A 13,409-nucleotide genomic window follows, 5' to 3' on the forward strand; every position below is an offset into this window, starting at 1 on the left:
AGTTTCATTAATCAAACCTTAGTGAAAAATTGATTAGTCCATTATTAAAAGTAATGTATCCTGAAAATTTAAAAGGAGGTTTAGTGTATAAAATTTATATGAATCAGCCAAACAGAAACTACTTTACAAATGTCTCTCTAAAGTCAAAATTGTTCAAGGTCTAAATTTATGAAAAAATATTCATAACTGAGTAATTGAAAAAAATAATCAAATGTAAAATGTATATACAAAATGTGTTATTTATGTATATCCAAAATGCAAAATGTATGTGTGAAAATGAATTAAAATAACATCTGTGAAGATTTTAAAACATAGGAAAATATAGGTGAAATTCAACTCTCAAGTGTGGTACATTGGAATAAGATGTGTTTTGTATGTTATACATCCACATTCTAAACAATCTTTTTGTAAAAAATTAAATGTATTTTTTCTCAATGAAAAGTATTATTTCAATTATGTAATGTTAGTATTGCATGTCAATAATAGTTTCAATTATTGACATATTTGTCTATACTGCAGCATTTGTGTAATTGTATTTATACATTCTTTTAGATTCTATGATATTCTATGATATTAATCATATTGATGTTAGCGATAATAAATACGGGTCTCAAAATATTGATCCAGAGTGGATTACAAGTAACCTGTTTGAAACAAAGCTGGAGACTTAGTATTATCATTCAGTACTAAGATTTGCATTACTGTGACGGTATTATTTTTTTTAAAGAAAATGCATAAAACCAGCAGTTGAGTTGAAGATAAGTGTCACATTCCCCTTTCTTTTTGTATCTTTCTCTGCTATTATAACATTTGTTTCAAAGGAAAAAAAACTACTTAAAAAATTAAAATGTGCTACTTTTCATTGTTGTGTAGATAGTATCCCTTTTAGAGCAATATGTTTTGTTTTAAATAAGGGTGGAACTGTCCATTAAATAAAATAGATTCTGAAATCTAATTCCAGAATCCAATATATTATGCTACATTTTGTAAAAGTAAACAAACCTTTACTTTTTTAGTTATACATATTTATACATATCTATCTATCTATCTATCTATCTATCTATCTATCTATCTATCTACCCATCTATCTATCTATCTAATCTATTTTTTGAGACAGGCTCTCACTCTGTCACCCAGGCTGGAGCACAATGTCACAATCATAGCACATTGCAGCCTCAATATCCCAAGCTCAAGTGATTCTCCAACCTCAGCTTCCTGAGTAGGTGGAACTAGGTCTGCACCACCACAACCAGCTAATATTTTTGATGTTTTAGTAAAGACAATGTCTTGCTATGTCACCCAGTCTGGTCTTGAACTCCTGAACTCAAACGATGCATTTTCTTAAATTATAAGGAAAATACTAAATGCTGATATACATATATTTTACTGAATGTATAAAATCTAAAGCTTTCATAAAAATCTCCAAGAGACCAAAAAAGGTAAAAACATTTCTCTCTATATGCAGTTAACATTTATTGAGTATATATGGTAAATTAAGTGCAATAATGAGTATTTGCATGTTCTATTTAATTTAATATTGCTATGGTCAGAATGTGTTGCTCAAAATTCTGTGCTGAAATCCTTAATCCCCAAGGTGATAGTATAGGAGGTGGGGCCTTTGGAGGATGATTAGATCATGAAAGAGGCACCCTCATTATGGGGATTGGTGCCTTTGTAAGAGACTCCAAAGAGCTGTCTTGCCTGTTGCCCCTTCTGTCATGTGAGGATACAGTTAAAAGGTGCCGCTTATGAACTGAGAAGTGGTCCTGACCAGACATCAATTCTGCTGGTACTTGATCACAGATTTCCCAGCCTCCACAACTAAAAGAAATAAATTTCTATTGTTTATAAGCCATCTGATACTATAGAATTTTGTTATAGCATCCTGAACAGGTTGAAACAAATATTGACAGATATTTTATTTTTCTTTTTCAACTTTTATTTTCATTTCAAGAGGTACATACGGAGGTTTGTCACATTAGTAAATTGTGTGTCTCTGAAGTTTGGTGTACAAATGATTCTGTCATCCAGGTTATAAGCAAAGTACCCAAGTAGTTTCCAGGGTCTATTGTTCCCATCTTTATGTCTCTATGTACTCAGTGTTTAGCTCCCACTTACAGAGAGAACATGTGGTTTTCTGTTTCTGCATTCATTGTCTTAGGATAATGGCCTCCAGCTCCATCACGTTGTTTCAAATGACACAATTTCATTCTTTTTTTTTTTTTTTATGGTGTAGCACTCCATAGTATATATATATACCACATCTTCTTTATCCAGTACACCATTGATGGGCATCTAGGTTTCTTCCGTATCTTTGCTATTGTGAATAGTGCTGTCATAAACATACAAGTGCATGTGTCTTTTCGGTATAACAATTTATTTTCCTTTGGGTATCTACACAATAATGGGATTGCTGGGTCAAAAACCAGTTCTAAGTTCTTTGAGAAATGTCCAACTGCTCTCTACATGGCTGAAATAATTGACATTCCCACCAACAGTGTCTAAACATTCCCTTTTCTCTACAACCTCACCACCATCTGTTATATTTTGCTTTTTAATAATTGCCATTCTGACTGGTGTGAAATGATATCTCATTATGGTTTTGATTTACATCAAATGATTCATAATATTAAGCATTTTTTCATATATTTGTTGGCCACACATATGTTTTATTTTGAGAAGTCTCTCATCTACGTCATTTGCCCGTTTTTTAATGGGGTTATTTGTTTTTCGCTTGTTGAGTTATTTGAGTTCCTTATGGATTCTGGATATTAGACCATTGTCAGATGCATAGTTTGTTAATATTTTTTCCCATTCTATAAGTTGTTTGATTACTGTGTTACCAATTTCTTTTGCTGTGCAGAAGCTCTTTAGTTTAAATTTCCTTATCAATTTTTGTTTTTGTTGAAATTCTTTTGGGGACTTAGTCATAAATACTTTGTCAAGGCTGTTGTCTAGAATGGTATTTTCTAGGTTTTCCTCTAGGATTTTTATAGTTTTAGGTTCTACATTTAAGTTTGTAATACTTGGTAAAGATTCGTAGAGGACAAATGCTTTGTGAATCCTTATATTCGGATCCTTAGCTTTTTAAAATTTTTATTATTTTAATTTTAAATTTTATTTTAGAGAGAGTGTCTTACTGCATTTCTCATTCTGAACTCAAACTCCTGGCTCAAGATATGTTACCCTGGCTGGACTCCTGGCCCAAGTGATCCTCCTGCTTCAGCCACCTGTTTAGCTGGAACAGGAGCACACTATCATGCCTGGCTTGATCCTTTACTTTTATCAAGCATTTAATTGATGTTTAAATAAATAAATCTTTAATAAATTATGATAGTATATGGAGCCTGTTTATGTATCATAGAGTGTTTGTACATGGTTCTACAACTATCTCTAAGAAGCAGAGAAACAGCATCATCAATGCCACATCTTGTTGTCAAGAAAAATTCTCTACCATCAATCGTCATTTTAGAAATCATATTATAACCTATTATAATCTTTTTGGAGAGATGGAATCAGTACATTAAAAAGTGATTAAATATCAATATGACATTGGTTCTTCGTTAACTTTTCTTTACACTTTTTCTCTATTAATTTTTCTACAAAGATATTCATATATTTTAAGTGTTGTAGGTTGATCAGTTTTAAGAAATGTGTATAACTGGGCAGTCGATACTCATACCAAGATAAAGAACATTTTCTTGTCCAACTTTTCTCAGCAGCATATACTCTAATTTCTGTTATCATAGAGTGGTACTGATGTCTAGAACTTCGTATAAATGAAAACGTACCATATATACTAAATAAATGTTAATTGCATATAGAACAAAATATTTTTACCTTTTTTCGTCTCTTGGAGATATTTTGAAAAGTATAGATATTCAGTAAAAAAATGTAAAGAGGCATTTATCATTTTCCTTATAATTTAAGAAAACACATATTCTGAAATTGTTTTATAAGGTCTAAGACCAGTGCGTAGACATCTTTATTATATGGGAGACATATGAACAAGAAATGTGTGTGTATAAACATTCTAAGCAAAAGAATGTGTTGGGTCCTTTTAAGGGAGCAGCTGATTAAGATAAATACCTTCAGAAAAATAAAATCACTGCTAAGGTGCATTGGATAATCAAAATCATACTTATTGTCAAACTAGGAGTGATTGGCATAGAAAGTGTTTTGTTTCACTTAAAACATGGGTTGGGTGTGGTGGCTCATGCCTATAATTCCAGCACTTTGGGAGGCCAAGGAAGGAGGATTGTTTGAGTTCAGGAGTTCAAGGCCAGCCTAGGTGGCGTAGCAAGACATTGTCTCTACCGAAACATCAAAAATATTAGCTGATTGTGGTAGTGCAGACCTCTAGTCCCAGCTACTCAGGAGGCTGAGGTTGAAGGATTGCTTGAGCCTGGGATATTGAGGCTGCAATAAGCTATGATTGTGCCACTGCACTCCAGCCCAGGTGACAGAGTGAGACCTTGTCTCAAAACATAGGCAAATAGAAAGATACGTATATACATGTGTAACTAAAAAATGAAAGGTTTACTTTTTCAAAAAGTAGAATATATTGGATTCTGGAATTAGATTTCTTCCATTTTAGTAATTATTGGCTCTCAGTCTTGAGTTTCTCAGTAAAATGGGACCAGTAGGAGAACCTACGTCAAGGTGATTTTTAAGGAATAAATTTGCTAATATTGTAAAACACTGTGAATGACATGTGGACATGCAGATGTAGGATGTATAAATGAATAGCAATTAAAATTTTACTGACTTTGGAACTATGTAAAAAAAAATAGGCTGTAGAGATTTTTGAGAAACAGTGAAAAGAGTTAGGTAAAATTATTGAGACAGGAAAGAAAGTACATGACAAGTTAGTTCCAGATACTATTTTCACAGCCACAAAAGTAGCTTCAATTAGCTATTAAAAGTAAACAGAAAGTTTTTTAAAAATCTCTTTGTATTTAAATCCCTGTGCTTGTACAAATGCCTTCTGAACTACTAAAACAAACATTTTAAGGACAGCTTGCTAGATGCCTGATATGATTTGGCTGTTTGTCCCCACCAAAATCTTATGTGGAATTGTAATCCCCATGTATTGAAGCTGGGGCCTTCCAGGAGTTGATTGGATCATGAGGGTGGTTTCTAATGGTTTAGCAGCATCTCCCTAATGGTGTCTCGGGATAGAGCTCTCATGAGATCTGATGGTTTACAAGTGTGTGGCACATACTTACAAAATTTCCTGTGTGTAAATTTCCTGAGGCCTCCCATTCGTGCTTCCTATTAAGACTGCAGAACTGTGAGTCAATTAAACCTCTTTTCTTCATAAATTACCCAAGTCTTAGGTCGTTTTTATGACATTGTGAAAACGGAGTAACACACTGTCTTTTATAAATGTCTAAATTATGAATTATGGAAGGGTAGAGGGAATTTACATATGCCCATTTGTAGGCCATGGTAAAGCTAGAAAGAGACAACAGAATAAAGGTTGAAATAAGAAAAAATAATTAAGAAAAAAAAAGAAGAAAAACAAGCAAAAATGCTTATAGAGATTCTCCATTGTTCATACACAAAGCTAAGTGGACCTAGAACTTGTTGTAGGCGGATCAGAGCACAAAATGTTTGCCGTCCATGAAACTTTGAATTTCAACTGCACTCACTGCAATTAAATTCCCCTTTACATAGTTATTTTCTACACCCAGTAATTTCCTTCCTCTCTTTCTCTCCATTTTCAACAAGTGTTTATTATGTGTTTAATATATACCAGGCACTGTAGAAAAAACAAGTATACAAAAACGCATTGCATTCTGTCCCTGACCTAGGGTTGCCTATAGGCTAAAGGAAGAGAAGTTCGTGTAAGCAGAGTTGTAAAGATATAAACGCTGTATTAGTCAGGGTTCTCTAGACAGACAGAATAGGAAAGATACATACATAAAGGGGAGTTTATTAAGTATTATCTCACACTATCACACGGTCTCACAATAGGCCGTCTGCAAGCTGAGGAGCAAGGAGAGCCAGTCCCAGTCCCAAAGCTAAAGAACTTGGACTTTGATGGTCAAGGGCAGGAAGCATCCAGCATGGGAGAAAGTTGTAGGCTGGGAGGCTAGGCCAATGTCGCCTTTTCATGTTTTTCTGCCTGCTTTATATTTGCTGGCAACTGATTAGATGGTGCCCAACCAGATTAAAGGTGGATCTGCCTTCCCCAGCCTACTAACTCAAAGGTTAATCTCCTTTGGCAACACCCTCATAGACACACCCAGGATTGATACTTTTCATCCTTCAATCCAATCAAATTGACACTCAGTGTTAACCATTACAAGTGCTATAGCAAAGTCTGGAACAAATTTGCAAGGAAGCAGAGAAGAATAAACAGGTTAAGTGATAATCAAAAAGCAGAATTAGAAATACATTGTTGCCATTTATCATCATTTGTTGCTTTTGTTGCGCTTTATTCTAGGTAGACATACTCTACACTGTGTGTGTGTGTGTGTGTGTGTGTGTGTGTGTGTGTGTGTGTGTGTGTGTAGACAGATCTTGCCATCTTACCTAAGCTAATTTGAAACTCCTGGACTCAAGCAACTCTCCTGACTCAGTCTCTTGAAGTGCTGAGATTGCAGGCATAAGCCTCTGCACCCAGCCTAATTTTTATTTCCATGTTTTTACCCTTTTATATGAATATCTTCTATATTTTATCACCGTTGGGATACTATTCCAGAAACTTTGTTCATTATTCTCTCTCTACGTATTTGCAAATTTTTCCTTTTATCATTAAATTATAACACATGTACATTAATCACTAAGAATTTTTCCTTTCTACATAAAATTATTTTCAGCATTGAATTAGAATTCTTTTGTACAGTATACACAAAGACCTTAATCTACCTCCAATTAAAACATTGAATAGCGATATTACAAATATAAAAGTCACCTGAAGTAAAATATAATTTATGTAAGATGAAGCTCTAAACAGACCAAATGTCTCAAATAGGATTTTTTAGATTAACACATTTGGATGCATCTCTCTAAATATGCATGAAAAAATTATTACTTCAGCTTCACTGTTGCAATAGCATTGGATACAAGAAAATATAAATTCAGGTATTTAGTAGTCCTGAAGAAAAGTAGATAATAATCTTTTTGCATTTGAATTATCCTGCTATATGCAGCTATAAATTATTCTATGCACACACACATACAGCCACAAATGTGAAAAAAATTAAAAACCTAAATAGAATAAATCACATTGAACTTGTTTCTTCTTACACATGTTTTCTATGTGAAGGCATTCTTCTGATATTTGGACTACTTATTCATGTTAGCTGTTTCTTACCTTGCCCATTTCAAAGTATGGATTAAAAATTCTTAACTATGTCACATACATCATGAGGATTGATGATTCCAAGAAGCTTTCAGGATGAAATTTATCTCAAGTATAAAGCATCATTAATAATAAAAAAAGGAAATTAAACTTTAGCATAAACACCCTTGCGTATGATGACACATTGTGTCCTGATGTACATAACTGGCATTTCACATTCCTGACCATAAGGCAGACTTTTCAGTGGAGCATAATTCTATGCAGGTGCACAAATGATACACATAATGAAACGTACACATCCCATACCTAAACATATGTGCATAGAACACAAATACAAGTCTCACATGTTCTTCACAAGTTTACCAGTAAGATAATTTAATATCATTAATGAATTATAATTAATATAATAATGCTTCCGGGTTTTTATAATAAAAAGAACAAGTTAAATTGATCATAAGTATTACACATGCATTTTTTGATACAGCTAATATTTTAATGTCTCTCAAAATTTTTTGAGGGTTAATCTGAAGTAAATAACTATTCTGTAAAACCATGAAGTATCATATTCTGATATTATAAGATATTAGCTAGAATATTTAATTTAAAATTCAATATCCTGCCGGGCGCGGTGGCTCAAGCCTGTAATCCCAGCACTTTGGGAGGCCGAGACGGGCGGATCACGAGGTCAGGAGATTGAGACCATCCTGGCTAACATGGTGAAACCCCGTCTCTACTAAAATACAAAAAAACTAGCTGGGCGAGGTGGCGGGCGCCTGTAGTCCCAGCTACTGGGGAGGCTGAGGCAGGAGAATGGCGGAAACCCGGGAGGCGGAGCTTGCAGTGAGCTGAGATCTGGCCACTGCACTCCAGTCCGGGCGACAGAGTGAGACTCCGCCTCAAAAAAAAAAAAAAAAAAAAAAAAAAAAAAAAAAAAAAATTCAATATCCTCAGAAAAATATGCAATACTAGTTTTGCTGATAAGAGAATTAGCTACATGTTTCAAATCAGGCCCACTTCCATGGTCACTTAAGATCAGAGTTTTTAATTATTGTCAGCATATAAGCTAACATGCAAAACCACACGCAGCTATTTTATGAGAAGCAAAATTAATTTTGATATGTTTAAATAAGATGGTATTTCATTCAAAACATGTATTTCAAAACAATTCTCTGTGATGCTTTTGATTCAGAAGTTTAGAGATGATAACACTGATGAGAATGTGGATAGTCAAATATCAGAACTGGCAGCACACAACTCCAATTTAGAAAAGAAATTAGATTTCCTTGCAAAATAGATTAGGAGGGGAAGTGGAGACAAAGTGCAATAGAACACAAAGACAATTCAAGCAACTATTTCGAGACTGGTGAGATGGAGTTGCATTTCTGCTTAACGAAGTGGATGATTTAGAAACTGACTCCTCAGGTTTTAAGCGGGAGTGGAGAAGAGACAAATGTAAAAGAGTTACTGGGCAACCAGCTTTGAAACGTAAAGTATTTATGCTCAGTATTGCACACTACCCTTGCATTTCTCTATTTCTGTAGCTCTAAAACATTTCATTGCTCTAAAAATGAAGACTATTTCTATCTTAAAAATGTATGCAGGCATGTAATTAACAGCTATTCCCATGCTAAGAATAAAGACAATATAACATTGGTAAGTTAAAGTGACTCTAGTGGAGGCACAGTGTAACTCACTCTCCCATTTGTAATCATGTATTAAATATTCAGAGTTCCTGTTAGTTGCCAAGCCTTTTTCTAGGCTGTGGGGATAATCTTTTTGAGTCTGGCATTCTAGAGGAGGATTGACAATAGAAAAAAAAAAAAAAACCAGCAAAAAAATTACATATAAGAGACTGCTGGTATTAAAGAGAGAATAAAACAGGGAAGGGGCTAGGCAGTTCCTAGGCTGAAAAGGAGAACTGAAATGTAAGTAGATGGTCAGGGAAGCACTCACTGAGAAAGTGATGTGAATGAAGGAAGCATGAAAGAGATGAGGGTGCAAGACTCATAGGTGTCTGGGGAAATTGTTTCCAGCTAGAGTTTGCCAGTACAAATCTCTGGAAGTCATAGTGTCTCAACTACTCTAAGAACAGTACGATGTACTCTGGATGATAGTGAATGAGAGAGGGAGCAGTAGGAGATGGATGCAAAAGAAAAGGAATCAGATCAGAGAGTCTCATAGGCCACTGGAAATCTTCGCTTTCAGTCTCAGTGAAATAGGGGACACTGGATGCTTTTGAGCAAGAGGTTACATGGTTGAACTGACAGAATCACAAAAGAGTGTGTATGTGTGTTATTTTGTATACATTAAACAGAGTATAATGACTAAAATTATGCTTATTTCCTTGCTATTTTTAAAAGTACGAAATTACTTTCATTATGCTTTAGGTAAAATGGCCATATTTCATATAATACATATCTTATCTTCTTTATTTACAATACGAGTTTTCATTGACAATCACAGCTGTACGCGGATAGACAGGACGTATCTTACATTTTTAATTTGATCTTTTGTTTAAAACAGTTTCTGTAGAACACTCTCTCTATTTACGAACTGGAATGCAGGGCTATAGCAGAAGTCTCTAATCTCCCTGAATCCATTCTACCCTTGACTCAGAGCAGTTAAATAAGTAGGTGTGCACTGTCACCCAAAGTATAATTATATTCTATTTATATTATTTATATAACATATATTTAATTATTATATAATTTATAATTATAAAGTCCCCTTTACAGATATGTGAGTAATTTCTGGCCAATAATATATAAGTGGTGATGTCCTATCACTGTCCCTGTGATCCATTATAAAGAAAGAAAGAGCTGGCATATATGATTTGTCTATTTCCCTGCTCCTTTATTCTATTAAGTCACACCAACATTTCATAATTGCCCTCCAAGCGGAAATGTATAGCTGTATATTTTGGAATACTTAAAAGTGTAATGACAGTACTGTGGTTAACAGCTTGTGCTGCCATGGTAATGTTCACCTATACAACAAACCTGCACATCCTGCACACATGCCCCAGAACTTAAAAGAAAATAAAAAGATAACATTTCTACCGAAAAAACCAGTGTGTGCTGTAATTCAGAATGCCATTTTTAAATCCCAGTGTTTCAACTTGATATGGTTTGGTTGTGTCCCCACCCAAATCTCATCCTGAATTAACACATGTTGTGGGAGGGACCCAGTGGGAGGTAAATGAATCATGGAGACAGATCTTTCCCATGCTGTTCTCATGATACTGAGTAAGTCTCATGAGATCTGGTGGTTACTATAAAAGAGAGTTTCCCTGCACAAGCTGCCTTTGCCTGCTGCCATCCATATAAGGTGTGACTTGCTCCTCCTTGCTTTCCACCATGATTGTGAGGCTTCCCCAGCCACGTGGAACTGTAAGTCCAATTAAACCTCTTTCTATTGTAAATCGCCCAGTCTTGGGTATGCCTTTATCAGCAGTGTGAAAACAGACAAATACAGTGAATTAGTTCCAGTAGAGTGGGGTGCTGCTGAAAAGATACCCAAAAATGTGTAAACGACTTTGGAAGGGGTAACTGGCAGAGATTAGAACAGTTTGGAGGGCTCAGAAGAAGGCAGGAAAATATGGGAAAGGTTGGAACTTCCTAGAGACTTGTTGCATGGCTTTGACCATATCCTGATAGAGATATGGACAATAAAGTCCAGACTGAGGTGGTCTCAGATGGAGATGAGGAACTCATTGGGAACTGGTGTAAAGGTACCTCTTGTTATGTTTTAACAGAGACTGATGGCATTTTGCCCCTGACCTAGAGATCTGTGAAACTTTCAACTTCAGAGAGATGATTTGAGGTATCTGGCAGAAGAAATTTGTAGCAGCAAAGCATTCAAGAGGTGACTTGGGTGCTGTTAAAGGCATTCAGTTTTATAGGAAAAGCAGAGAATAGAAGTACAGAAAATGTGCAGCCTGACAATGTGATAGAAAAGAAAAAATCCATTTCCTGAGAAGAAATTTGAGCTGGCTGCAGAAATTTGCATAAATAACCAGGAGTCAAATGTTAATCCTTAAGACAATGAGGAAAATGTCTCCAGGGCATGTCAGAGGTATTCACAGCAGCCTCTCTCATCACAGGCCCAGAGACCTAGGAGGAAATAGTTTCATGGGCTGGGCCCAGGGTCCTTGTGCTGTGTGCAATCTAGGGACTTGGTTCCCTGGTTCCCAACCATTCCAGCCATGACTAAAAGGGGCCAAGGTGCAGCTTGAGTTGTTGCTTCAGAGGGTGGAAGTCCCAAGGCTTGGCAGCTTCCATATGGTGTTGAGCCTGTGGGTGTGTGGGGGGGTCAAGAATTAGGGTTTGGGAACCTCCACCTAGATTTCAGGAATTGTATGGAAAAGCCTGGATGCCCAGGCAAAAGTTTGTTGCAGGGCATGTTGAGGTTTGTTGAGACCCTCAGAACCTCTGCTACGGCAGTGCACAAGAAAAATGTGGGGTGAGGCCAGGTGCGGTGGCTCAAGCCTGTAATCCCAGCACTTTGGGAGGCCGAGATGGGCAGATCACGAGGTCAGGAGATCGAAACCATCCTGGCTAACACGGTGAAACCCCGTCTCTACTAAAAAATACAAAAAACTAGCTGGGCGAGGTGGCGGGCGCCTGTGGTCCCAGCTACTCGGGAGGTTGAGGCAGGAGAATGGCGGGAACCCGGGAGGCGGAGCTTGCAGTGAACTGAGATCCAGCCACTGCACTTCAGCCTGGGCGACAGAGCGATACTCCGTCTCAAAAAAAAAAAAAAGAAAATGTGGGGTGAGAACCCCCACACAGTGTCCCTACTGGGGTACCACCTAGTGGAGTTATAAGAAGAGGGCCATCATCCTCCAGATCCCAGAATGGTAGATCTAGCAACAGCTTGCACTGTGCACCTGGAAAAGCCACAGACACTCAATGCCAGCCCATAAAAGCAGCCAGCAGGGGGGCTATATCCTGCAAAGCCATGGGGTGGAGCTGCCCAGTACCATTGGAACACACCTCTTGCATCAGTGTCACTTGAATGTGAGACATGAAGTCAAAGGAGATCATTTTGGAGCTTTAAGATTTGACTGCCCTGCTGGATTTTGGACATGTGTGGGGCTGGTAGTCCCTTTGTTTTGACCAGGGTCTCACATTTGGAATGGCTGTATTTATCCAATGCCTATACCCTCATTGTATAGGAAGCAACTGACTTGCTTTTGATTTTACGGGCTCATAGGCGGAAGGGACTCGCCTTGTCTCAGGTGAGATTTTGGCCTGTGGACTTTTGAGTTAAAGCTGAAATGAGTTAAGACTTTGGGGGACTGTTGGGAAGACATGATTGCTTTTAAAATGTGAGGACATGAGATTTGAGAGGGACTGGGGCATGTCCCTATGATATGCTTTGGCTCTGTCCCCACCCAAATCTCATTTTGAATTCACACATGCGTGTTGTTGGGGGGACCTGGTAGGAGGTAATTGAATCATGGGGGCAGATCTTTCCCATGCTATTCTCACGATAGTAAGTTGTGCGAGATCTGATGGTTATTATAAAAGGGAGTTTTCCTGCATAAGCTCTTTGCTTGCTGCCATCCAGGTGACTTGCTCCTCCTTGCCTTCCACCATGATTATGAGGCTTCCCCAGTCATGTGGAATTGTAAGTCCAATTAAACCTCCTTCTTTTGTTAGGAGTCTCAGTCTTGGGTATAATTTTATCAGCACCATGAAAATGGACTAATATACAACTGGTTTGGCTGTGTGATATTTGGCAAGCTATTTCATTTCTCTGTGCTTAACTTTTATCATCTATAAAATAGGGTAGTTCTGAGAATTAAATGACTTATTCATATAAGATATATGGATGTCTGCCCACAGTGTGCTCACAATGTCATTTTAGCTACTTTTATCATCTGCTTTATTAGCAAATAAATTCATTCATTTTAATATAATGAGTCCCAAATGTGAACAATTTGAGAATCACAGAGACTTAAGTCACACTTTCCTTTCTAAGAAGTGGGGAAGAGAAAGGTTTACCTAAAATACTCTTTTCATTTGCTTCCAAATCCAGATTACCCAGATATAACCAAGTTCTAAAAAACAAAAAAAAAAAAAAAAAAAAAAAA

The sequence above is a fragment of the Rhinopithecus bieti genome, unplaced genomic scaffold, assembly GCF_001698545.2.
Source record: "Rhinopithecus bieti isolate Rb0 unplaced genomic scaffold, ASM169854v2 scaffold_29976, whole genome shotgun sequence".
NCBI lineage: Eukaryota > Metazoa > Chordata > Mammalia > Primates > Cercopithecidae > Rhinopithecus > Rhinopithecus bieti.